This window comes from Sorex araneus, chromosome 8, assembly GCF_027595985.1.
Source record: "Sorex araneus isolate mSorAra2 chromosome 8, mSorAra2.pri, whole genome shotgun sequence".
Lineage (NCBI taxonomy): Eukaryota > Metazoa > Chordata > Mammalia > Eulipotyphla > Soricidae > Sorex > Sorex araneus.
This window is the reverse complement of record NC_073309.1, coordinates 54,413,031-54,440,160: the sequence shown is the minus strand read 5'-3', so window position 1 is coordinate 54,440,160 and position 27,130 is coordinate 54,413,031. Positions and strand designations below refer to the sequence as shown.

Genomic DNA, 27,130 nt, shown 5'->3' with positions numbered 1-27,130 from the left:
CTATGTACACATATCTAATGCACTCAGTACAAAAAAAGCATTAAAGGAAAAGGGGTTATAGGAGGGACATCAAGACATCAAGGCTACATTGTTCTGTCACCAATGGTCACAGAGTCCACGCAGGAATGCAAGACCAAGCAGCCTGGCACCATGAGTTACAGCCTCTTGCACCTGAAGTAGTAAGGGGATGTGAGAGAATGTCTGCATTCCAAAGCGGAGGAGATGTTAACCCTGTCCAGACCAGCCAGACACACGAGTCATGTCTCGCCCATTTTCATGGGGCCTGTGTTTCCAATCACTTGCGGGTCAGTCTCCATGGGCTTATCCTAACAGTGTGGCTGGGCACCAACATGAACAATACCCAATCAGTAGAAACAACGCCTGGAGGATTAATTTATGGTAGGAAGCTGCTACAAAGTGGAAAGGTAGTGAGACTAGGACAGAGAAGGGACCACTATGACACTGATAGTTGGAAATGATCACTTTGGAGAAAAATGGAGTGCTGAAAGAAGGTAGAGTGATACAAATGGAGAGACAGACAGAAAGAGAGAAAGGAAAAGGAAAATTGACTGCCACATAGACAGGCTGGGAAAGAATGTAGTGGGGATACTGGTGGAGGGAAATGTACACTGGTGAAGGGCAGGTGTTAGAACATAGTATGACAAAATCACGAACAACTTTATAACTCTGTACTCAAGTGATTCCATATAATAGAAGGTGAGATGGAAAAGATAAGAAGGGGAAATGAGGAAGAGAAGGGGAAGCACAGAGAGCTAATTGTCAGCATTTTATGAACTCATAAATTTGTTTTTAATTTATGGGCTATCCAAGTGGTGCCCACATTTTTCAACCCAACTCTGCTCTTAGGGATCACTCTGGGAGAGGCATAGGGATATCGGGGTGCCAGGGTCTGACTCAAGGTTGGCTGTGTGTGCAGGACAATTGCTTCACATGCTGCGTATCTGCAGCATATTTTGTATGTTATTTGTTTTTAAAATAAAACATTGACTTAGCAAAAATGGGGCCCAGAGGATAGTAGAGCAGGTAGGTACTTGTTTTGTCCAAATGTCCAATAGGCTTTCAATCCCAAAACCTAGTACTGTTATTCTGGCCCTCCAGTGCAAAGGGAGTGCAAATGCCTGAGTGAAAAGCTAGGAGTAAGCCCTGGCAATGCCAGGTATGTAGTACATAAATATCAGACTTCACTTAGCAGAAGTTATGTGTGAGTGGCCAGAGGTGGGGGTCCCGTCTCATGATCAAAAAGGGGCTCGCGGTAGGGAAACACAGAGTAATGATGCTTGTGGTATTAAAGAACCATCCTGCTTCAACACTAAACAGAGCCACACACATATTAAAGAGGGAGGAGAGTGTGTGGAAACACACGAAGGAGCTCACCAGGACCAGGATTCTGTAGGTGGCTCTGGACTCAGCTGAGGGTCTGAAGGGAATATTATTACTGTTAAGGTGTTGGACTCTTTGCTTGTGCCTGTACAGGAAGAAAATCATGGAGCCACTGGCCCAGACCATGAGCACAGAGAGCAACATTTCAGGGAGTACAATTAATGCGGAATATATGGAGTCTGAGACTTTGTCATCCTCGTAAGTATAACAGTAGCCCAGATCACGTTTCTTGGTGGTGTTTCTCATGCTCAAGTTCCTAGATACATAGAAATTGTACATAGGAAAAGTGAGATTAACACAGAAGGAGAAGATCCAGCAGAGGGAAACGGAGCCAGTGATATAGTGGGGAGCTTTGAGTTTCAAACTCCTTCCAGCAGGAGTCCCTTGGGCTAATGGTAATAGCCTGCACAACACTCAAGAGGCAGGTGGTGCCAATGGACATGCCCTTGCCCACTCTCTGACTCAGGGGTCACTCCCAGCTCTGCTCAAGGTATAGAGCCAAGACCTCCAGCATGTGGAGCCTTTGCACAAAACTCTGAGTGAGCAGCGTGGCCCTGATCACCACTTGCTTAAACGGCAGACATAGTGAACTGATCACTCAGTTGTTCCCACCCCGCATCCCCAGTGCTTTCCAATGACCAATCACTCTCCATCCCTATCTCAAAGCCCTGGAAATTGTCGTGCTTACTTCATCTATGGATTTGACACTTGTAAGTACTTACATAAGTAAAATTGTTCAGTATTCTTTGGGGATTGGATTATTTTACTTGTCATAGAGCCCCCGAAGTCCAGTCACATTGTAGCATATGTTAGAACATTCTTCCTTTTCTAGGCCCCACAATATCCCATTAAATACCATATTTTATTTATCCATTTGTATCTAAGTGGGCCTTTGTGCTGTCTCATCCCTTTGACTATTGTGAAGAACATTGCTATGAACATAAATTCTGCTAATGTCCTTGTCTCTGGTTTTAGTTCATTGGGGTGTAATATTCAGAAAGGAAATGTTGCATCCCAGTTAATGGTTGTTGGATTTTCTGGAGGAATCACGTGACTTGCATCTGTTTACATTCCATCCAACACTGAATGAGGTTTAGTGAGTCTTCAGATCCTTGGCATGTTTTAGTGACATGGGGAGCAGTATAAATTCAAGGAACAGACTCAACAATACTGAAAACACAAGTTTGAAACTACAACCAGCAAACTTTATGACATGCGTTTTGAGGTAGCAGGCTGGTGGGTAGGAGGGAAAACAGTATAGGGAAGTTGACACAGTTGGTGTAACTAGGCTTAGAATATCATATGCCTAAAACTCAACTACTAATAACTTTATGAATTGGAGTTATTTAAATGAAAAGTAAAAAAAATCTATTTACCTCCAACCCTCCTCCATAAAAGCAACCCATATTTGGAAAGTACTATGAATATCTTCATTTTAATTTTAACTAGTTTTACGGTCATTCTTTTTCTATATAGCATCAAAATAAGGCTGTCTAATTATATATATGTATATATATACGTACATATATATCTCCAATTGGTAGTGTATTTTTAGCTCAACATTTGCATAGATACTTTCATATATTTTACTTATATTCTAACCAAACTGCTTTCTCCAACCAATAAGGCTGTATTTATATGCCAGCAAATATTTATCAATTATTGTAATACTACACCTTATCCCATATAGATCACTAATAAATCATTTTTATTCATGTTTATGAACAGATTGCTTATAAATACTTTATTTTTGGTTTTAGGACCACATCCTGTAGGGCTTAGGGGTTACTCTGGGCCATATCAAGGAGCCACAAATTGTAGGGACCATACCCTGAGGATGGAGCCGAAAAGTTCATGTTCCTGCCCATGGGCCAGTTTGTTCTGATACTCAATTTGTTGATTCAAATTTGTCCACTGGGAGGTTCTTTACCTAGGCCAAATCCAAACAATATTTTTAAAGGCTTCATTGAGGCACCAGAATTCACAGTGCTGTCCATGACAGTCTCATACATACATCACTGCCGCCCTCCACACACCAACCATCATTGTGCCCCTGACCCTCCACCAAAGGTCAAGAATCTCTGTACACTTGCCCTCCCCCACCCCAACTACTCCAGAACTTGGTTTCTGTGGACCCATCGTTTAGTTCTATTGCCTGTGACCATTTGTTGCTCCCTTACTGGGCATCTTTAAGCCCCACATAGGAGAGAGATCATCCTGCTTACATCCATTTCTCTCTGACTTTATTCAAAATGAAAATTAGTTCCATCCCTGCAGCAACAAACTGCATGATATTGTTTGTTTTTTCCACTGTGTATATAGACCACACACACACACACAGACACACACACATACACACACATATATCACTCTCACTGTCACTGTCATCCCATTGCTCATTGATTTGTTTGAACGGGCACCAGTAATGTCTCTCATTGAGAGACTTATTGTTACTGTTTTTGGCATATCACACATATATATGTATATATACATAAATATGTATTTTCCACAAGTTCTTGATCTATTGATTCATAGTTGGGCATCTGAGTTGTTTCCATATCTTGTCTATTGTACTAAGTGTTGCAATGAACATATGTGAATGTATACTTTTGAATTAATGATTTTGGGGGTAGATGCCAAAGTAATACCCCTGGGTCTTATGGGAGTTCTATTCTTACTTTTATAAAAAAAAATCTCCATCTTTCTTTTCTAGGATCACCCTCTTAGACAGACACTTAACTGTTAACAACATTCCCACCAACAGTGGTCAAGGGTTCCTTTCTCACCACTGCCGACACTGACTCCTTCCAGACTGTTTGATGTGTGCCAGTCTCACTTGTATGAGGTGATGGTCTCACATTTTATTTTGCATTTTCTAAATCATAGTGATGATGAGCCCTTTTTTCTAAGCCGGTGGCCACCTGATGTCTTCTTTGGGGAAGTGTCCATTCATCTTCTCTCCCCATTTTGGAATATGGTTGTTGGACCCAAATCCCATCAACTTTTGGTTTTGCTTACCAAATTAAAAAACACCCAACATAAAATGCACCACCGTTTTCAAGTGAAGACACGGAGCATTTCCTCTATTCACACTGTCATGCACCCAAGCATGTCTGGTGCATAAACCTAAGAGAAATCCTCAAGTGTGTAGATTACACACAGTTACCTAAAAAATTTACCAAGAGGACAGTATTCAACTTCATCTTACCCGAAAAATTTACAAAACAGAGACACGCTAAATGGAACAAAAAACCCAAACTAACAGCCTCTGGTCCTGCAGGTTAAGTGAAAGCTCACTAGAGCTTGGGATGTGAGTGTACAAAGTGCTTCCCAATTCTTTCTATGCCCAACTCAGCAACCATAGGTTTCAGTGCTTTCGCCGTAAATGCAAAAATGCAAAAAAAAACCCAAAGGTTTTGTGTAGAGGTGATAGGTCTCAGGGAGAGAGTGCGGGAGAGGGAGAGCAGCCTCCACCCCACCCCCACCCAGCCCTGATTAAAATGCTGACTCGGGATTGCAGGGCAATGGGTTGAGTGTATGCCCATACCCCTGTTTGCATCTAAAGCCCTAAAGCCTGAGCTCTCCCGGTGGAACCCCAGAACTTCCCTAAGAAAACCCTAATTCACGGGCCCTAGCACAACAGTATCTTTATTTCTTCAATTGGTATTCTCTGAAGATCCCGTTTGAAGAAAATCCCCAGAAGACTTGCATGCACTTTCCATCCCGCCCTTTCCATTTAGAGGTGGTCCTTCAACCTGGCTCTGGGGAAGAATTACTACTAGGCTCTCCTGAGGGCAGGCTGGAGGGGGTTGCTCAGAGAACTCCAGCATTGGTGCCTTGCAGACTCATCAAACCCACCCACCGTTGGGAGTGGGTCCCAGTCTTCTGGGTATATTCGCACCCTGGCCTGTGGATTCTAAGGAGTCCGAGAGATTTTTTTTTATTTCAGTATTTTTCCTATTTGTTTTTTTAATTGAATCACAGTGATACAAATATTTACAAAGTTGCTCATGATTGAATTTCAGTCATATAATGCTCCAACACCTGTCCCTTCACCAGTGTACTTTTTCCACCATTAATAGTCCCAGTTTAGCTCCCACCCCCTTCCTGACACTATGGCAGACATTTTTGTTCTCTCTCCACCCACATGTCAAACACACACACACACACACACACACACACACACACACACACACACACACACACACACACACTTGGTACCTGAGAGATTGATTAGCAGCCGGGGTGCACACTTCTGAGGGCTGAGCCCTAGATCTGGGTCTTTTGGTGCCAATGAGAATCGGCTTTGATTTCAGGAAGAAAACAAGTTAGCTTTTCTCCCCTTTGGTTTTGGGGTCACTCCCGCAATACTCAGGGGTTACTCCTGGCTCTGCACTCAGGAATCACTTCTGAAGCTGCTCAGGGGACCATATGGGATGCTGCAGATTGAACTCTTGTCAACCACATGCTTGACAAGTACCTTCCTCACTGAATTATCACTCCAGCCTATCAGTCCAGCTGTTATACACCAGTGCAGTAGCAGAGGTTGTAGGCTTGTTTAGGAGGGAATGATGGTAGGGAAAGAAAACTCAGCTTCTGATGTTCCTTTTAGAGCTGACTGTTCCAGGCTTGCCTGTGTTGAGACAGAAAGGATTGCCCACATTCCCTTGTGATCAGGACAGGAAGGACTGTCCCCAATCCCTACACCTAGACAGGAAGGACTGTCTACAACTCCCCTTACCCAGGATAGGAAGGACTGTACAAATCCTCCTGAGCCCAAACAGGAAGGATTGTACCCAATCCCTATCACTTAGGACAGGAAGGACTGTCTTCAACCCCCCTCATCCAGGACAGGAAGGACTGTATCCAATCCCCATCACCCAGGACAGAAAGGAATGTCCCCAATCCCCCTGAGCTCAGGCAGGAAAGACTGTCCTAGGTTCCTCCTGAGCCCAGACAGGAAGTACTGCCCCCTGAGTCCAGACAGGAAGGACTGTATTTCCTGCATTTCCAGCTCTTTTGCCTGAAGTGCTGGGAGGCAGCAAGAGAATGTGTTTCCTTTGTTGTCTCCTTGGAAGAGAACCCTAGACTGAGGCAGGTTTGTCTCACTGCTGGGGAACCACATCTGAAACTCAGGTTCAAGGACCGGCTCCCACTCAGCCTCATCTGCTCCAGGATCTCCCACAGCTTCAAACTTCAGAGCCTGGGCCTCCAACCACTTCAGTTTTCATATATATCATTCTTGTGTATATATTGTCACCAATTCCCCTTTACACAGCATTTGTTTATTCTATCAAAAAACACATGATTTCACACATGCCATGCAAGTGCTGTACTTCTGAATGAATTCTGGCCAAATTTCCCTTCTTGATAAGGACACCAATCAATCATATGGCATTCTGAAGCCATCCCTGCAAAGACCCTATTTTTTTACTTTATTTTAAATTCTAATGAATCATCATGAGGTGCAGTTACAGACTTACAAATTTTTGTGATTACGTTTCAATCAAACAAAGTTCAAGTACCCATCCCTCCATCAGTGCACATTCTCCACCACCAATGTACCCAGTGTCTCATCCAGCCTCTGTGGCAGACACATTCCCTCTTAATCTCTCTCCTTTTGGTTGTTATGGTTTGCAACGTAGGCATTAAGAAGCCATCATGTTTGGTTCATAGCCTACTTTCAGCATGCATCTACCATCCCGAGTGATCCCTCCCAACCATCACTTGCTTAGTAGTCTCTTCTCCATCCCAATTGCCTTTTCCCTCATCACATGAGATGTGCCTCCAAGCCGTGGGGCCACTCTTCATGGCTTTTATCTCTACTATCCATAGGTGTTATTCTCCTATTATGTTACTTTATATTCCACAGATGGGTGCAGTCACTCTGTGTCTGTCCTTCTCTTTCTGACTCATTTCACTTAGCATGATACTCTCTATGTTGGTCCACTTATATGAAAATTTCATGGTTTCATCTTTTCTAACAGCTGTATAGTATTCCATTGTGCAGGTATACCAAAGCTTTGTCTTAGCTTTTTTTAAAAAAATATTCTTATTGGAACACCGTGATATACAAACTTGTTCAGAGTACAGTTGTTTCACGCATTTCGTGTTCCAACACCACCAGTGAGACCTTCCCTGCATGATTGTCCCCAGTTTCCCTTCCAATCCAAGCCTTCTGCCTTAGGCACATAGCAAATTAACTTTATATTGTGTGCTCCAACAAAACTTAATGAAATGGCAAATAGAATGATCAGAACATAAATCAGTAAAAGCCAATTTGTGATTACTGTATGATTTTTAACCCATGTGAAAAAGGAAGTTAGAACCACTTCAAAATAAAAAAAACCACTACAAAATAATAAAATGCCTATCCTTACTTACATGAGGAAAATTTCAATGCGGGAAACTAAATTTTGCATTAAACTTTATTTTGCTCTCTGATCTCATTATGGTAATAATCATATCTTATCTGTCATTATTACAACCTAACATTTTTCTTTGCTTATACATTTTGGGGTTTACATGAAATAGGTAAGGCCTACATTACATTAGGTCCTTGTTCTGAGGGATTACTAAGACGTCATTACATGTGAAGCATTTTGTGTTCATGCTTCTGTTAGTCGAGATTGGTTGGGTTCCATGTGACATCCCATCTGAACTGGTGCACTCCTGCTGACCGCCAGCGTTGGAGTGTTCAGAGAGGTCTCTTGGCCGTGAGTGTGAAAGGGCCTACTTCTCAATGAGTCACATTCAGAGGATTAGGGCTTTCAGATTCAGCCTATGAATGGGAGGACCAGCGACACACAATAGAATCCCTAACAGAGGGTTACACTGATACTTTTTAACTTTCGTATATGTATTTACTTTTAGACTTTTGTACTTTTATTTACTTTTATTACAGTCAAAGCTGGTGAGGCTCCAAGTTTCTTTTTGGCTCTGCTATCAGAAATTTCTCCTGGCAGGGCTGTGATGACTGGAATCAAACCCAGTTGGGTTACATGCAAAGCATATGCCCTCCACACTCTATCATCACCCCAGCCTCATGTATTTATGGTCTGTTAAAGAGTGTATGGCTACATACAGAATATAATTAGAAGATGCATAAGACCTAGAAGTAATGTTACTTTTTCACACAAATACAGATTATTTCCCTCTGGACAAATGTTTGGCTTGTTTTGATATATTTTAAAGAAATAGTCTTGGGGCTGGAGCAATAGCACAGTGGGTGGGGCATTTGTCTTGGACGAGGCCGACCCGGGTTCGATTCCCAGCATCCCATATGGTCCCCTGAGCACCGCCAGGAGTAATTCCTGAATGCAGAGCCAGGAGTAACCCCTGTGCATCGCTGGGTGTGACCCAAAAAAGCAAAAAAAAAATAGTCTTGATCTTCTTAGCCTCTTAAGTCATGAACCAAGAACTGTTTGTTTTGTATGAAAGTCCATGCGTCCATGGTGAAACTGAAGATAGTGTTCAGCACACCATTATTGACAGTTGTTAGATATATTAGAAGAACAATACTTGAAGAGAACCTTACTCATTTTGTTTAAGGAGCTTAGTTAAAATTTGTTTTGGGGCCAGAATGCTGGTACAGTAGGTAAATTATGTGGCTGACGCAGCTTTGATCTTCAGCATCCCACATGATATCCGGAGTACCATCAGAGTAATTACTGAGTGCAAAGCCAGGAGTAAGCATTGTTTGTTGTGGATCCCAAAGCATTGTTGGTTGTGGATCCCAAACCAAAAAAAATTGTTTCTATGTGTTCTTTTATATTACTTAGTAATGGTTCTAATGAAATTTCATAAACTAGATAATGTATGAACAATAGAAACTTCTCACAGTCTAAGATGAAGCTATGAGCAGATTGAGTATTTGGTGATAATTGACTTCCTGTTTCACAGAGAAAACAGGGTTTCCTCCTGACTCTGTGCTCAGGGATGACTCCAGATGAAGTTCAGGGGACCACATATGAAGTTGATGATCAAACCTGTATTGTCCTCCAACAAGGTGGTGCCTTCCTGCTATCCTTTATTGGTGGTTCCTGTTTTATAGCGTCTCTGAAAAATAGACTGTCAGAATAAAATCTGCTCCCATCTCTATCTGGAAATGTGCACATACATGGCAACCATGGAGAAACAGTGGACCCCACATTCAGAGGCACAGGGAATATTAGGCCACCTTCTCTGAGTCAGAATGAGTCCAGCCCTTCCATTTTCCACAACAGTATTGGATGAAGATGACTTATATGATGAAGGAAGGTGTCATGCTGCCCCATGGACCCTGTTGGCTCTCTGAGACTCACCTTACACAGAGACAAAACTCAACAGCTTTTAGAGGGACTACAAGTATCTCAGTGATATGTGGCTTGTTCCTCAGATCACAGAGTTTCTTTTTGAGCAATATGCTTGAGTAAACAACTGACTATTGCTCCAAAATATCTGTTTCAACTATTTTAGAGCAAAAACCACGGGATTTCCTATGCAACATTATGGCAAAGGACAATCTGGGCACAGTGGAGTTCCGTCTCAGGACCAGAAAGGGGCTTAAAGAAGGAAAACACAGAGAAATGATGCTTCCAAGAGTCTGCAACCAGCCAGTTTCATCAATAAGGAGAGCCACAGACATATGAAAGAGGGAGGAGAGTGTGTGAAAACACACGAAGGAACTCACCAGGACCAGGATTCTGTGGGTGGCTCTGGACTCAGCTGAGGGTCTGGCGGCAACATTATTCCTGTGAAGGTGTTGGACTCTTTGCTTGTGTCGGTACAGAAAGAAAATCATGGAACCACTGGCCCAGACTATGAGTACAGAGAATGAGATTTCAGGGACTACAATTAACACCAAATATAGTGGGCCAGAGACATTCTCATGCTGTGTAGTATAACAGTAGTCAAAATATCGTTTCATTGTGACATTTCTTTTACTCCATTTGGTAGATATATACAATATGTGCATAGGAAAAATGAGACTAACAAGCATGTAGAGAATCCAGCAGAGGGAAACGGAGCTGGTGACATAGTGGGGAGCTTTGACTTTCAGATTCTTCCAGCAGGAGTCCCTGGGGCTGATGGTAATGGCCTGAAAGACACTCAAGAGGCAGGTGGTGCCAATGGACATGCATCTGCCCACTCTCTGAACATACAGAAGAAGTTGACATACTAAATCACTGAACAAGTGTTTTAACCCCAGAGCTACCATTGCTCGGGGGGGTCCTTTTGAGACAATAACCAAGCTGTTGGAAACAGTCAGGTGCAGGAGAATGAAATCTGTGGTCCTCACTCGGCCTTCTCTGTGGTAAAGAGACAAGTAGTGGCAGAGAAGAAAGAAATTCCCCCGTGTTCCCAGGAATGTCTGTAATAAGATGACGACTCCTTCCACCATGTCGCTAATGGGGATTTGCTCCATTCCCGCACAGTCAGCTGGCAGAGGGCAGGATGCATTGCTCCCGGCTAGAAGGCTCATTAAAGACATCTGAAACCAAGAATAAATTCAATTCTGTGCACTTGTTTCCTTGTCTAAGGCATTAGGAGACAGAGAGAGAGAGATGGAAAAATTCCAGTGATGGGAGAATCACACATTAGGTGAAATTCTCTTACTGGGGTTATCATTAACCCAAGAGGAACAGGAAGCAGGATGCACAGGAATAAAGTGACACTGTTTAGTTGTGTAAATAAGGAAACAAGATACTCTTCACACTTATAAATTAGCCCTGAGTGGATTATTTACAGATAATAATGAATATTTTTTGATAAAGAAAAATGGCATTTCTTCTGAACTTTGAGTCAGAATATATCTTTTTAAAAATTTATTTAATTATTGAATCAACATGTGGAAAGTTACAAAGCTTTCAGGCTTAAGTCTTAGTTAGGCAATGCTCGAACACCCATCCCTTCACCAGTGCACATATTCTACCACCAAGAATCACAGTATACCTCCCTCCACCCCCCTACACCTCCAGCCCCTCATCCCACCTGTGTAGCTGATAAATTTCACTTTACTTTCTCTTTACTTTGATTACATTCAATATTTCAACAAAAAACTCACTATTATTGTTTGAAGTTTCTCCCCCCAAAATTGGATCTGCTGAAAGGAGGCATTTGATAATTTGTTTTCCATTGCTAAGAATGAAGAGATATGAGGTCGTGCGGCTGCAACAGCGGCTGTTCAGGTTTGGATTTCTGTTTTTAGTATTTTAGTAACTAAGTCCAGAGAGATTTCTGCCAGAAGTTGTATTATTGCAAGCTCGTATCTCTCTGCTACTTTATATTCCACATATGAGTGCAATATTTCTATGTCTGTCTCTTTCTTTCTGACTCATTTCACTCAACATGATACTTTGCATGTTAATCCACTTAAATGCAAATTTCATGACTTCATCTTTTCTAACTGCATAATATTCCATTGTGTATATGTACCAAAGTTTCTTTAACCAGTCATCTGTTCTCAGGCACTCGGATTTTTTTCAGATTGTGACTATTGTAAACAGCAGGTAGGGTGTTTGCCTTGCTTGTGGCTGACCAGGTTCGATTCCCAGCATCCCATATAGTCCCCGAACACTGCCAAGAGTAATTCCTGAATGCATGAGCCAGAAGTAACCCCTGAGCACTGCCGGGTGTGACCCAAAAATAAAAAAAAATTAAAGAAAAGCAACCCAGAATATATCTTTTAAGTAACAGAGCAACAAAATAGATCTCTCTCTCTATTTTCTTTTTGGGTCACACCCGGCGATGCACAAGGGTTACTTCTGGCTCTGCACTCAGGAATTACTCCTATCATTGCTTGGGAAACCATATAGGATGCTGGGGATTGAACGTGGGTTGGCTGCGTGCAAGGCAAACGCCCAATCCGCTTTACTATTGCTCTTGCCCAGAATAGATCTTTTAAGTAACCACACATTGACTTTGTATAAATGAAAATATGCATTAAAATAAAGAACTTATTCTCATCAAATATTACACCACCACAGCAGATGAGGGGAAGTGAGGGAGATGATGGAACAGGGTGAGAGGAAGAGGCAAAGAAAGGTAGAGAGGACAGAGAGCACAAGAGAGTGATGGCGTATTTTCCTGAGCCACAACCTCCTTTATTTAGAGGGGAGGCCACACACAGTGTGCTCACTCCTGACTATGCCCTCAGAGTTCAGGCCTGGGCTTCTGGAGACCCATGTGGTGCTGGGATCACCTGGGTCACAATGAGTAAGGTGTAAGTAAGTAAGTAAGTAAGTAAGTAAGTAAGTAAGTAAGTAAGTAAGTAAGTAAGGTGTAAGTAAGGCCTTCCACCTTGTATTGTACTTCCCATTAGGAGCTAAGAACTCTTCCAGAACATAAAATTGGTAGAACAATGGCTGAAGTTCCACAGCCACTTCAAGAAAGGAATCATTCATTAGATAATAACATGTGAAAAGTTGATAATACCAAATAATAGGAAAAATCGTATCAATCTTGTAAGTCCCAGGACTCACACAGCACAAAAACCAGATGAAGCAACTGCAAACACCTCTTTGGCCAGGATAAGGATAAACCTCTCTCACCCAGTAGCAGACTGTGAACTGCAACACACTTTTGAAATCCTGTTCTAGGGCGTCCTGGGGCACCAGGTGCCAGCCTGTGTTGCATATGGCACTGGGTAGCTAGACACCCAAGGTAAATACACACATTCATCATGACAGAATTAGAGACTGGTGCAAGCATCACTCCTCACCCATGAGTTAGAACCTCTCTGCTGCCCCTGTACCCCTCACTGAGGAATGAACGTTTTGTCTGATGTCACACACGTTTTTCTGGACAGCGGTGTGGATGAATTGGAGCCAGGCACCATCGCAGAGTGTTAGGGCAGGACTGCCCTGGGCGGGGCCAAAGACAATGAAAACCATATATTTTCCATGATGTTGAGAGTAGACCCAGGCTGTTCAGTCACACAGATTTCCGGATTCCTCATTCTCGATACCAGTGGTGATTTCCATTCTTTCCTTGAGCCAGCCGGCCTCTAGGGTCCCCCTGAGATTTGTAGGGTACTTGAAACAGTACCTATTAAATACCTGCTCCTGTCATTTAGACCAGTCCCCTGACTATTTCCCTGGAGAGGGCTTTGGGGTCCCATAACTGATTATCCCGTCTGCATGAGGGGTAGACCCTACTACAGAGAGGAAAGACTTTTATCTGGGTTTATGCAAACCAACATAGTGCCATGAAGCATCAAAAACATACTGAAGATACAAAGAAGAGAAAAGAAAACATTTCACTTTACTCACAATGAGATGCAATATACCCATTTGTTGTGGGTCCTAGTCAAAGAAGGTAAAATCTGTAGATATAATGTATACAATTTAACAGCATATTTAATACATTCAATCCCATGTTGAAAACCTTGACTTCCATTAATAAGAGCACTGTACCAGAAGTCCAGTGTACAGTTAAACATGACTAATTCATTTAATCGCATTTGAAAAACCCTTGATTTTCTGCAACTTTTGAAGAATTCCATTATCTAAGAGCACTGTAACAGAAGTCCAGATAATCCATCCAATATATTTTCCATAGATCCTACCAAAAAAGTACTAGAACAATTCTGCATGTGATTTAAAGAGTTTCTTAAAACAGTTTGATCAGTTTCTTTCTTTCAAACACAACTTCAAACCTTCTATATGTTTTTTTATATTCATTCTGTCCTGTAACTTTCCTTCAACCCATTTCAAAATCAACTTCACTTTAACAGGATTCCCTTTCTTTTTCCCACTGATTATACCTACATCCATTATCTTTCTGACTTAAGACATACATCTATATTCCTTATAGTCATCCCACAAGTTTAAACTCTTATTTTTACTGAACTTAGTACAACACAATCTTCCAAGTTTGGACACAAATTACCAATCATCTCATTTAACATGACAAAACTACTTGCAGTGCCATTTCAAAAGCATTAGTTCAGTTCTATAGATATTCAAAAAATTTTAAAGATGCTTACAACTAAAGTTCTTACAACATATTCATTGGGCAAAACTTCACTTCACATTAGAAATTAACCAGGGGACATCTTAGAATCTGATTTCTAGGAAAACACAGATATAAAGATTAAAACACTCAGATTACCATAAAACATTAAGGATTTCACACTTGTGTATCAAGGTCTCTGAAGGTCAGTTTGATACCTGGTGACTAAGCTTTGCATGGAATAAAGTTATCAAAATAATAGCATGCATTTTCATGTACTGGGCAGACTGATTAACAATAGCCTTTAAAATTTCCCACATTTTCCATGAAATTCTCCATTCTTATCTCAAACTTTAACCAAGGTGCAATGCTATGGCTTCAGACTATCAGGCTGACATCTGAGGTTAATCTATTGTAAATCTTTGCTAAGTAACTCTAGAAATTTTAGTTATCAAAAAATCTCAGATCAAATAAAACACTGGTAGGATAAGTTTTGCAACCAATTTTATAACTCTAGAAACTCATGTTTTAACTAAACTATTACTCTTCGAACCTTTTTTTACTACAATTATTTCAGCTCACATTCTAATAATCCAATGCAGATGTATATGTATATTGACACAACAGTATAAGACCTTTAAACCATCCATTTTTATGAAACATGAGTAAAACTTCTTTGGCTTAAATTCAATAGTTCTTGTACCTTAGTTATTTCAAATCATGAACTTTCTAACTTTAACAATTTCACAATACAAACATGCTTTCAAACATAGAAAGAGCCCCCCTTCTTTTTTTTATTAATCAACCTTTGTTATTAGCATAGAATAAACACTTGGACTGTCAATGTTTATGGAAACATAAGAAAATTTTGTTTATTTTGATGGTTCCTGTACTTCTGTTTCTTGAAAAACAGCTAAATTCCTTATTAAAATTGGCTGAGGCTTATAAGATAAAGCCTTGCGTCCTCTGAACTCTTATTTCACTTTAGTTTTAGGCGTTACTTCCGCAGCTCTTCCTAGATAGTACAGATTCTGAATTTCAGAAGAATTACAACTGTTAATAGCCATTAGTGTTCTTCCAATAAGAAGTCTAGATTGAGAATTTTGCTTTCTCTCTAGGCTCAACATTCTGATAAGAAATCTTTGTTTAAACCTGGTCTAACAAGTTCCAAAATCACGTAGATCCTTTAAATTGCCGGACTGCATATCACTCTGATCTCTTGTGATGATACTGCTTCCCCAGGTCTAATTTCTACTACTGATTTTTACTCTGGCTCCAACACTGGAGTGTTCCACATAGACAGACAGACAATGAACTGACTAAAAATGGCACTACAAGTGCACACATTGGCAGTTGATCGATCGATCTGACCCTTCAAAAATGGCAGGGAGAAAACTGATAGACTGATAAAAGAAGGAACAGTCCCCAGGGCAAAGTTAAGTCCTATCGGCCAATTGGGAACATTGCTCCCCATTTCTCTGCCTGACCAGCCAGTTTCCTGCTTGTTAAAATCGGATCAAGAAAGCGCTTTTGTTTATATAAGCCGGCAAAACAATCTATGACAAAGTTGTTGAAACCTAAGTTGTCAGATGTTACCATTTTAAGGTCGACTACTTCTGAGGCAGGGAGCTAGTATCTTCTTATCCACCATGAAGATAGGCTGCCTTAGTGACACACTTTTTCATTCCTGATATTATTAAACACTTAACCACATGATCTTGCATTTCCTGCCTTCTCTGTTCTAATAATAATAAGCAGAACTAAGAGAAAGATAATGAGACAAATACACACAAAGGGCACACGCACAAATCACACTCCTGCACTCACTCGGACCCGTCCTTTTTTCACGCGGGTGCGCACCCCACTCACCACTTTCACACCAAGACTCCTGAACCTGCCATACGGGCGTCCACGTGGTCCAAATGTTTCCAAATCTTCACCTGGAGCCAGGATTCCTGCTCTCGGGGCCCGTTTACGGTTGGGAGATCTCACTGGGACGCTCGTGGTCTTCAAGAAGACAGGGTTGAGTGGTATGTTGTCTTCAGGCACCAGAGTTCTTTTTCCCTTGGGAGGACTCTAACCTCCACCTGCAGATTCCTTGGGGGACTCTAACCCCCTCACCTTCCAGAGGACTCTAACCTCCTACCTGTGGGCCCTGGAGGTTAGAATCCTAGGACTCTAACCTCCTTGGGAGACTCTAACCTCCTTGGGGGACTCTAACCCCCACCTTCCAAAGGACTCTAACCTCCGGGGAGGACTCTCTCGGTACCGGCCTTTGCTACCCATTCCCCTGGCCTGTTGCCATGGACAGAGATCTCGCTGAGGCCTCCAAATGTTAGGGCACGGTTCTGGATCTCTGACCGCAGACAAGAACCACACAGGAATGCAATTAGCACGTGGGTAGTTTATTAAGCTGCCTAGCCAGGGTCGTGCACACACACACAGCGACATGCAGTCCCATGTGCGAGGCAAGGCCCCGACCCAGGGTGCAGGGGTTACTTATATAGGCCCATGTCGACAGTCTCGGTGAAAGCGTGAAAACCCGCACATTCCCTAGCCAATAAGTTCATAAATCGACATGCCTCTCCCCCCAATCCCATTAGGCCCATCTGCTTTACTAGCCTATAGATTTAAAGAGAATGCAAGGCTCAGGCCTGGAAGGGGCAGCGCGGAGAAAGGGTCTGTCCCCCATGTGACAGCAGCTGTAGACTGATTCTCTGAGTGTCCACTCAACAAATGTGCAGCAGAGCTCCCCTCCAGGGGCTGCATGAGCAGTGACTCAGCAGAGTTTGGGGAAGCCTGATGACACTCTGATACCTTCTCACCCTAAGGCGCAGTTTATCTGTTGTGGATGATTTTCCAATAGCTGTGGTTTAAGAATTGTGCATGGCATTTTGTTTATTCTGGGGACCACAAATGACTATGCTCAAACTTACTCCTGGCTCTGTGCTCAGGGATTCTCATAACAGGACTCGGAGGGCCTGTGGGGTGATGGGATGAATCTTGGTCAGTTGTGAGTGCAAGACAAGGGCCATTGATGCTTCCTGTCCTGCTCCCTATGTGTTTTCTTTTAAGTAAACTGTTCACTAATCCATAGTAGGGTTGGAGAGAGAGTCTAGCTGGCAGGGCACTGATTTTGCACATGGCCACTGTGCAAACCTCACAGTGCAAACCTCACTGTGAGAACCTCACAGGGATGGAACCTCAGAGGGTGTTCCATCCCTGGAACCTCAGAGGGTCCCTAGATCAGTGCCAGGAGTAAGCCTTGAGTGCAGAACTGGGAACAAACCTGTGAGCATCACCAGGTAGCCCAAACTTTGAGTGATCAAAGGTTGTGTGAGGACGAACCTCACCTGCTGTTTATCCTCATAAGGGGGAATTTTTGTTTTCTTTATCGCAGTGCAAACCCTGTGCTCAGACATGCTGTCAGCAGTGACTGTGATGCTGCTGGCATTCAACACACAAAACTCACAGATAGTTTATTGTTGCTCAGATTCTGCTGCGCCCCCCCCCCCCGTGAGAACAGATATCACGGAAGTATCCACAATCACCTGGGCACAGCCAGTCATGGGGCACTAATGGCCAGCAGACTGGGAGCCGCTGTGTCTGTGGTGCCACACCGAGGTATCCAGGACCAGGTGCCCGTGGACGCACTCATACCCTGTGTACAGAGTGCCCATAGGACTCAGTCCCCAGGGTCCCTGCACCTCCAAGCTGCCCTTCAACCTCAACTGTATTATGAAGTTGGACTTGGGTGTTCTTACCGTTCCCAGAAATTAGCATCGAAGGCATTGAGGAGTTGGCCTGCACCCCTCTCCTCAGCCTCCTCACTCTCTTGTTACTCCCTGCACACTCCTGCTGTCACCACAGAGAGCAATCCTTTGTCATGGGCTTCTCAGCACAAGCTCTCACAGTTACATAATTCCTGTGATCAATAAGGACATGGTATGTCCAGAGGGAGCTTAATGGCTTTTTGTTCAGAAAAGTGTTTCAGATATTTCTCTGGTGTTTCCAAAGGATGCATTAAGCTTTCATCCTACTCCTGACTGAGATGAGGGTGTTCTGAGAACCATCTAAGCCCACAAACATTCATCTCTGATGCTCTCCATCTGAGAGCAGATGGATTTGGGAACCACAGGTTTTGCCCTGAACCATCCATTTCACTGTTCCTGGGACTGTCTCCTGTCATCTGCCTGTGAGGATAACGGTCACCTACAGAGAATAGCAGGGACTGGTGGGGCGTCTCGGTCCCTCACCCTTTCCCCGCCCAGGTCCTCACTCCACAGAAGAGATCATTCTCTCTGCTCCGAAGCTCTGCTCTGGGATGAGTTTCCCACAGTCGAGAGCACTTACTCAGCATCCTTCCTGGGCGGCCGCTGCCTCTCACACTGACATCACAGCAGGCTGTGGGGCTTCTTGCTGCCAGGGGAGCAGCTCCAAGAAATGTCTCTGTGCCCAGGCCAGGGAGAGGGAGGTGGTTAGACCTGATATAAGATGTGTTAGCAATGACTTCACCTCCCTGAAGAACTGCAATTATCACTTTCCCTGCAGGGCCAGTGACAGGGACAGCTTGGGGAGCTGAGACATTTCTGGGAAGGTTTTTGGAAGTTGGTAATTGCTAAAGTCTAAAAAGTTGCTGGTGAATTTCTACAGGGACACATTGTGGTGTTTGGGGAAAGGCACCTGTTTCCTAAGGATCCTCACAACAGCCTAGGCTGCAGGTTTGCTGAGTTCACAGCCTACAGGGGTTTGTGAAAAATTAATCAAAGGATGTGGAGAAACAGGCAGCTTGTGCTGTGATCAGGGTAAGATAAAATGATGCTATCAGAGGACAAAACAGTGAGACTGTTCCTTTGAAAAATTATAAATGCAATTCTTATTAGGTTTATTCTGATAAGGGTTTCAAAGACAGCACCCTACGTGGTGTATGGACTCCCTCATTCATAGCAATGTTTTCATAATTCTTAAGATGTGGAAGTGACACAGTCTGTTTGGACTGACAAATAAATAAGTACAATGTTCTTGATGCAAGCAATGGAAACATTTCCAGCCTTAAAGAGGAAGCAGAGGCCAGAGTGGATAGACCAGCAGGGGAGGTGGTTGACTGTATGGGGACGACCCGGACTTGATCCCTGGATCCTAGATGATGATCTGACTTGAATGTTGCCTGAGAGCAGTGTCAAAAGGAATCCTTTCATACCGCCTGCTATGACCCATACTAACACACAAAAAGCAAAAATGAAGGAGGCACTGACAGGAGCTGCAGGCCTGAGTGTATAGATTCTTGGAGAGAAGGAAGCCACTTCCAGAGGAAGATGCATATCATCATTGATATGATATATTATGTTGATTGACTTGTAAATGTTAAAACCATACTTGTATCCCTAGAACGAATCCTACTTGATCATGGTGTATGATTTTTTTTGGTGAGTTCTGTTCTGTTTGCTAGGATTTTGTTGAGGATTGTTGTGTCTGTTTTCATCAGGGATATTGGCCTGTAATTCTCTTTTTTTGTGGTATCTCTGTCCACTTTTGGTATCAGCATGATATTTATTTCATAGAAACTGTTTGGAAGTGTTTCTAATTTTTCAATTTCCCGAAAAACTTAAAAAGGATTGGGAGTAAGTCCTCTTTAATGATTTGGAAGAATTCATTAGTGAATCCATCTGGGCCAGAACTTTTGTTCTGGGGGACACTTTTTATTACCATTCCAATTTCCTTGATGGTGAAAGGTCTGTTAAGGTACTCCAGGTCTTTTTGCTTCAGCCTTGGGAAGCTGCAGGAATCCAGGAATTTATCCATTTCCTCAAGGTCTTCTTTTTTTTTTTCTTTTTGGGTCACATCCGGCGATGCACGGGGGTTACTTCTAGCTTTGCACTCACGAATTACTCCTGGCGGTGCTTGGGGGACCATATGGGATGCCGGGGATCGAACCCGGGTCGGCCGCGTGCAAGGCAAACACCCTACCCGCTGTGCTATCGCTCCGGCCCCAAGGTCTTCTTATTTCATGGCAAAAAGTTTCCCAAAGTAATTTCTGAGGATCCTTTGAATTTCTGTAGTTTCTGTTGTGATGTCCCCCTTGTTCCATCTTGTTCATTTCTGCTCTGAATTTTATTATTTTCTTCCTCCTGCCTGGGTTGGGCTCCTTTTTCTGGTCATTCTCCAAGCTGTAAGGTTAGGTTACTTATGTGGGCTCACTATTCCTTCCTGAGGAATTCGTGTAGAGCTATAAACTTTCCTCTTAACACAGCTATTGCCATGTCACATAAGTTCTGGTAACTTGTGTCTTCATTTTAATTTGTTTCTAGGAATCTTTTGATTTCCTTTCAAAACCTTTCAAAACCATTGTTCAGTAATGAACTGTTTGATATCCAGGTGTTTGATTTGATTTTCTTTTTGTGTGTGTAATTCACTTCTATTTTCAGCACATCATAGTCTGAGAAGACCATTGCTACAATCTCTATCTTCTTAATTTTATGGAGGTATATTTTGTGGCCCAGCATGTGGTCTATCTTGTAGAGTGTCCCATACACACTTCAGAAGAATGTGTATTCAGTTTTTTGAGGATGAAGTGTTCTGTATATATATATATATATATATATATATATATATATGTACTAAGCCCCTTTCTTCCATTTCTTCCCTCAGATAAAGAATGTCCTTGCTAAGGTTGAGTCTGGTTGATTAATGGAGAGGTGATAAAGCGGTGTTAAAATCTACCACTAGTATTGTGTTGTTATCGATGTCTTTCTTCAAATTTATGAGTAGTTGTTTTAAATATTTTGTCAGTCCCTCATTAGGTGCATATACATTTAGGGGTGTAAGTTCTTCCTGATGTATAGATCCCTTGATCAATAAAAAATGAACTTCACTGTTTCTTTTGACCTTCTTCAGTCTTAAATCAATGTGGTCTGATACCAGAATGGCCACCCCAGCTTTTTTGAGGGAGATGTTTGCCTATAGAATTGTTTTCCAGACTTTGACTCTGAATCTGTGTTTGCTCTGACTGTTCAGTTGTGTTTCTTGCAGGCAGCTGACTGTTGGGTTTAATTTTCTGATCCAGCCTGTCACTCTTTTAATTTGTGCATTTAGACCATTGACATTAAGAGAGATTATTATTATGGGGATGTGTCCCATCTTTCTGCCAAAGTTTGGTGTATTTGAGGTGCTTATTTTATCTTAAAGTAACACACTAGGTTATTCTTATAACCAGGTTTTGAGTCTATGAAGTTCCTGAGTTGTTGTTTGTCTGTGAAACTATATATTTCCTTCTGAGATGAGTAAGAGTTCTAGTGTATATCTTTAGGCAAGAATATTACTCAGAGAAATTAGAATCTTAAGAGCAAATGCAGGATCCAAGAACTTTTGAGTTCTATCTATAGTATACAGTGGGACATCAGTGAGGATCAGGGAGTCAGGAAAGCAGCATGTCTCTATTCTCCTGTTCTGTATGTCGTTCATCTTCATTCAAATGCTGCTGGAGGAGAATGGAGCCCACTGGCTTTAATTCCTCATCCTGAATTGCAGTGGATGGACCAAATGGACCTCATGCCTATGGAATAATTATTCAGATGTGAGTAATGAGATCTGATCAGCGTCCACCTGTGTGTTCTCAATTGCTTCTTTTATTTATTTATTTTTTTATTAGTGAATCACCATGAGTTACAGTTACACACTTGTGAACTTTCATGTTTGCATTTTGTTTATATCTCTCCACCAGTGCCCAGTCCCCTCCACCAATGTTCCCAGTATTCCTCCCACCCTCCCACACCATCCCCCCAACCCCACCCCACATCTGTGGCAGGGCATTCCCCCTTGTTCTCTCTCTCTCCTTTTGGGTGTTGTGGTTTGCAACAGAGGCACTACGTGGCCATCGTGTTTGGTCTATATTCTATTTTCAGAGTGTATCTCCCATCCCATGCGGGTCCTCAAACCACAATTTACCAGGTGTTCCCTTCTCTCTGCGAGCTGCCCCTTCCTCCAGCATGTCGGGCCAGCTTCCGAGCCTTGGAGCCAACCTCCTGGTACTTATCTCTACTATTCTTGGGTGTCAGTCTCCTATTCTGTTATTTTATTTTATATTCCACAGATGAGTGCAATATTTCTATGTCTGTCTCTCTCTTTCTGACTCATTTCACTTAGCATGATACTTTCCATATTGATCCACTTATATGCCAATTTCATGACTTCATCTTTTTTTCTAACAGCAGCATAGTATTCCATTGTGTAGATATATCAAAGTTTCTTTAACCAGTCGTCCATTCTCGGGCACTCAGGTTTTTTCCAGATTCTGGCTATTGTAAACAGTGCCATAATGAACGAGTGCAGATTTCATTTTGAACATACTTTTTTGCCTCTCCAGGATATATTCCCAGAAGTGGTATTGCTGGGTCAAATGGGAGCTCAATTTCTAATTTTTTGAGAAGCGACCATACTGTTTTCCAAAAGGGCTGAACCAGTCGGCATTCCCACCAGCAGTTTAGGAGGGTCCCATTTTCCCCATATCCATGCCAACAGTGGTTGCTTTTGTTCTTTTGGATGTGTGCCATTCTCTATGGTTTGAGGTGGTATCTCGTAGTTGTTTTGATCTGCATCTCCCTGATGATTAGTGATGAAGAGCATTTTTTCATGTGCCTTTTTGCCATTTGTATTACTTCCTTGAGAAAGTTCATTTCCATCCCCCATTTTTTAATGGGGTTGGGAGTTTTGTAGATTCCAACCAGTGCCTTGTATATCCTTGATATCAGCCCCTTATCTGATGGGTATGGGGTGAATATTCTTTCTCATTCTGTAGATTGTCTTTGTACTTTGGTCACTATATCTTTTGTAGTGCAGAAGCTTCTTAGTTTAATATAGTCCCATTTGTTTATCTCTGTTTCCACTTGGTTGGTCAGTGGCATGTCCTCTTTGAAGATACCTGTAGCTTCAATATCGTGGAGGGTTTTGCTGACCTTGTTTTTTATATACCTTATGGATTGTGGTCTGATGTTGAGGTTTTTAATCCATTTTTATCTGACTTTTGTGCATGGTGTCAGGTCGAGGTCTGAGCCCATTCTTTTGCATGTGGTTGTCCAGTTATGCCAGCACCATTTGTTGAAGAGGCTTTCTTTGCTCCACTTCACATTTCTTGCCCCCTTATCAAAGGTTAGATGTTCATACAATTGGGGTTGTGTGTAGGAATATTCCACCCTGTTCCATTGGTCTGCGGATCTGCCTTTGGACCAGTACCATGCTGTTTTGATTATTGCCGCTTTATAGTAGAGTTTGAGGTGCTTCTTATGTGTTCACACATCTGTGGACAGAAACAGGAACAAGTTTTGTTATGACAAGATGTTTTACAGAGAGATTCTAAAAAATAGAAAGAGCTTGAGAGATCAGATGGCAGGCAGGACACTTGCCTTAGATGAGGCTCTTGGAGGTTCAAACCAAGCACACAGATGGTCTGCAAACCCTGCCAGAAATAATCCCTGACTTTATTTATTGTTTTCTTTTTTTTCACATTAAAGGAACTTTAATAAACTTGACTAAATGTTTAGAAAGTACATTCTGTTACATGAAACTTTAAATAATATGTAATGAGAATAATAGGTGGTCATATTAGATAATGGATCTGCAAATGTCTAAATGAAGTCATACAATGAAACAACTTCTTTTTTTTGACGTTCTCCTGCTTAGAATCCTCCTTTTTTATGACTTCCTATTTAAAAAAATTTTTTTTTATTTTTCAATTAGTGAGTCACAGTGAGGGTACAGTTACAGATTCAAACATTTCGTGCTTGTTTTTCCCTCATGCAGTGTTCGGGAACCCATCCCTCCACCAGTGTCCATTCTCCACTACCAATGAACCCAGTATCCCATCCCCCCCACCTCACCCCGCCTCTGTGGCAGGGCATTCCAATTTGTTCTCTCTCTCTCTCCTTTTGGGTGTTGTGGTCTGCAATAGGGGTATTGAGTGGCCATCATGTTCGGACACTAGTTCACTTACAGTGTCCGCATTTCCCTTACCACGTAGGATCTCCTGTCACAATTTACTTGGAGTTCCCTTATCCATTTGGTATGACTTTTCCCAAGCGTGTGAGGCCAAGTTCCAACCTATGGAGTCAACCTCCTGGTATTGTATACTGCTATTCTTGGGTATTAGTCTCCTACACTGTTATTTTATATTCCACAGATGAGTGAAATCTTTCTATGCCAGTCCCTCTTTCTGACTCATTTCACTTAGCATGATACTTTCCATGTTGATCCACTTATATGCAAAGTTCATGACTTCATCTTTTCTAACAGTTGCATGGTATTCCATTGTATAGTTGTACCAGAGTTTCTTTAACCAGTCATCTGTTCTTGGGCACCCAGGTTTTTTTTTTTAATTTAGTTTTCAGTGAGTCACAGTGAGGGTACCGTTACAGATTTATACATTTCCGTGCTCTGTTTCCCTCATACAAAGTTCGAAAACTCATACCTTCAACAGTGCCCATTCTCCACCACAAATAAACCCAGCATCCTTCCCACCCCCCCCAATACCATCTCCCCCCACCACCCCCCAGCCACTGTGGCAGGGTATTCCCTTTTGTTCTCTCTCTCTAATTAGGTCTTGTGGTTTGCAATAAAGGTGTTGAATGGCCATTGTGTTCAGTCTCTAGTCTACATTCAGCATGCATCACCCTTCCCCCACGTGGCCTCCAACCACATTTTACTTGGTGTTCCCTTCTCTATATGAGCTGCCCTCTCCCCAGAATGTGAGGCCAGCTTTCAAGCCATGGAGTCAACCTCCTGGTACTTATTTCTACTATTCTTGGGTGTTAGTCTTATAGTCTATTATTCTATATTCCACAGATGAGTGCAATCTTTCTATGTCTGTCTCTCTCTTTCTGACTATTTCACTTAGCATGATACTTTCCATGCCGATCCACTTATATGCAAAGTTCATGATCTCATTTTTTCTAACAGCTGCATAGTATTCCATTGTATAGATGTACCAAAGTTTCTTCAACCAGTTATCTGTTCTAGGGCACTCGGGTTTTTTCCAGATTCTGGCTATTGTAAATAATGCTGTGATGAACATATGAGTGCAGATGTCATTTCAACTATACTTTTTTGCTTCTCTGGGATATAATCCCAGCAGTGGTATTGCTGGGTCAAATGGGAGCTCAATTTCTAATTTTTTGAGAAGGGTCAATATTGTTTCCCAGAAGGGCTGAACCAGTCAGCATTCCCACCAACAGTGTAGAAGGGTCCCTTTCTGCACACATCCTCTCCAACAGCGGTTGCTTTTGTTCTTTCAGATGTGTGCCATTCTCTGTAGTGTGAGGTGGTATCTCATACTTGATTTGATCTGCATCTCCCTGATGATTAGTGATGCAGAGGATTTTTTCATGTGCCTTTTGGCTATTCATATCTCTTCCTTGGAAAAGTTTCTGTTCATTTCTTTGCCCCATTTTCTGATAGGGTTGGATGTTTTCTTCTTGTAGAGTTCCACCAGTGCTTTATATATCCTTGATATCAACCCCTTATCTGATGGGTATTGGGTGAATATGCTTTCCCATTCTGTAGATTGTCTTTGTATTTAGGTCACTGTATCTTTTGCGGTGCAGAAACTTCTTAGTTTAATATAGTCCCATTTGTTTATCTCTGTTTCCACTTGGTTAGTCAGTTGCGTGTCATCTTTGAAGATACCTGTATCTTCAATATCGTGGAGGGTTTTGCCGACCTTGTCTTTGATGTACCTTATGGATTGAGGTCTGATGTTGAGGTCTTTAATCCATTTTTATCTGACTTTTGTGCATGGTGTCAGGTCAAGTCTAAGCCCATTCTTTTGCATGTGTTTGTCCAGTTTTGCCAGCACCATTTGTTAAAGAGGCTTTCCTTGTTCCACTTTACATTTCTTGCCCCCTTATCAAAGATTAGATGATCATACATTTGAGGTTGGTGTAGGAATATTCCACCCTGTTCCACTGGTCCGCGGCTCTGCCTTTATTTCAGTACCATGCTGTTTTAATTGTTACCGCTTTGTAGTAAAGTTTAAGGTGTGGGGTGAGTGATGCCTCCCATCATCTTTTCCCCAAGAATTGTTTTAGCTATCCGTGGGTGTTTGTTGTTTTATATGAATTTCAGGATTGCTTGATCCATTTCTTTGAACAATGTCATGAGTATTTTTATAGGGATCGCGTTAAATCTGTATAATGCTTTGGGGAGTATTGCCATTTTGACAATGTTTATTCTCCCTATCCATGAGTGCGCGTTCCCCCGGAGATCTCTCCGGCCCGCGGAAAGACAACAGGGGAAAGTGCTCCTAATTGGGTGGATTCTGTGAGCGGTCCCGATCTGAAATAAGACTAGTGAGGTTAGTAAACAGGGGGCCCAAGACGACACATACCGATCAAGGGCAACTTTATTAACAGCCATGGCCTTCCAATATTAAACGCTACTCCTCTTTTATTTCATGGAGTAGCGTTTAATAGTTTTCTTTGTAGAGGTCCTTTACTTCTTTAGTTAAGCTGATTCCAAGGTACTTGATTTTCTGGGCACGATTGTGAATGGGATTGCTTTTCTCATGTCCCTTTCCTCTGTCTCATTGTTTGCATATTGGAAGGCCATGGATTTTAGGGTATTGATTTTATAGCCTGCTACTTGACTGTACAAGTCTATTGTTTCTAAGAATTTCTTAGTAGAGCTTTTAGGCTTCTCTAGATATAGTATCATATCATCTGCGAATAGTGAGAGCTTGATTTCTTCTTTTCCTACCTGGATGCCCTTAATATCTTTTTCTTGCTTAACAGCTATTTCAAGTACTTCCAGT

At 42.2% G+C, this 27,130-nt stretch overlaps 1 pseudogene; it reads right to left on the bottom strand.

Annotated features, from left to right (window-relative positions):
• Positions 1-1,206: 1,206 nt before the first annotated feature.
• On the bottom strand, positions 1,207-20,136 carry LOC101558283 (vomeronasal type-1 receptor 4-like; annotated as a pseudogene).
• Positions 20,137-27,130: the final 6,994 nt, after the last annotated feature.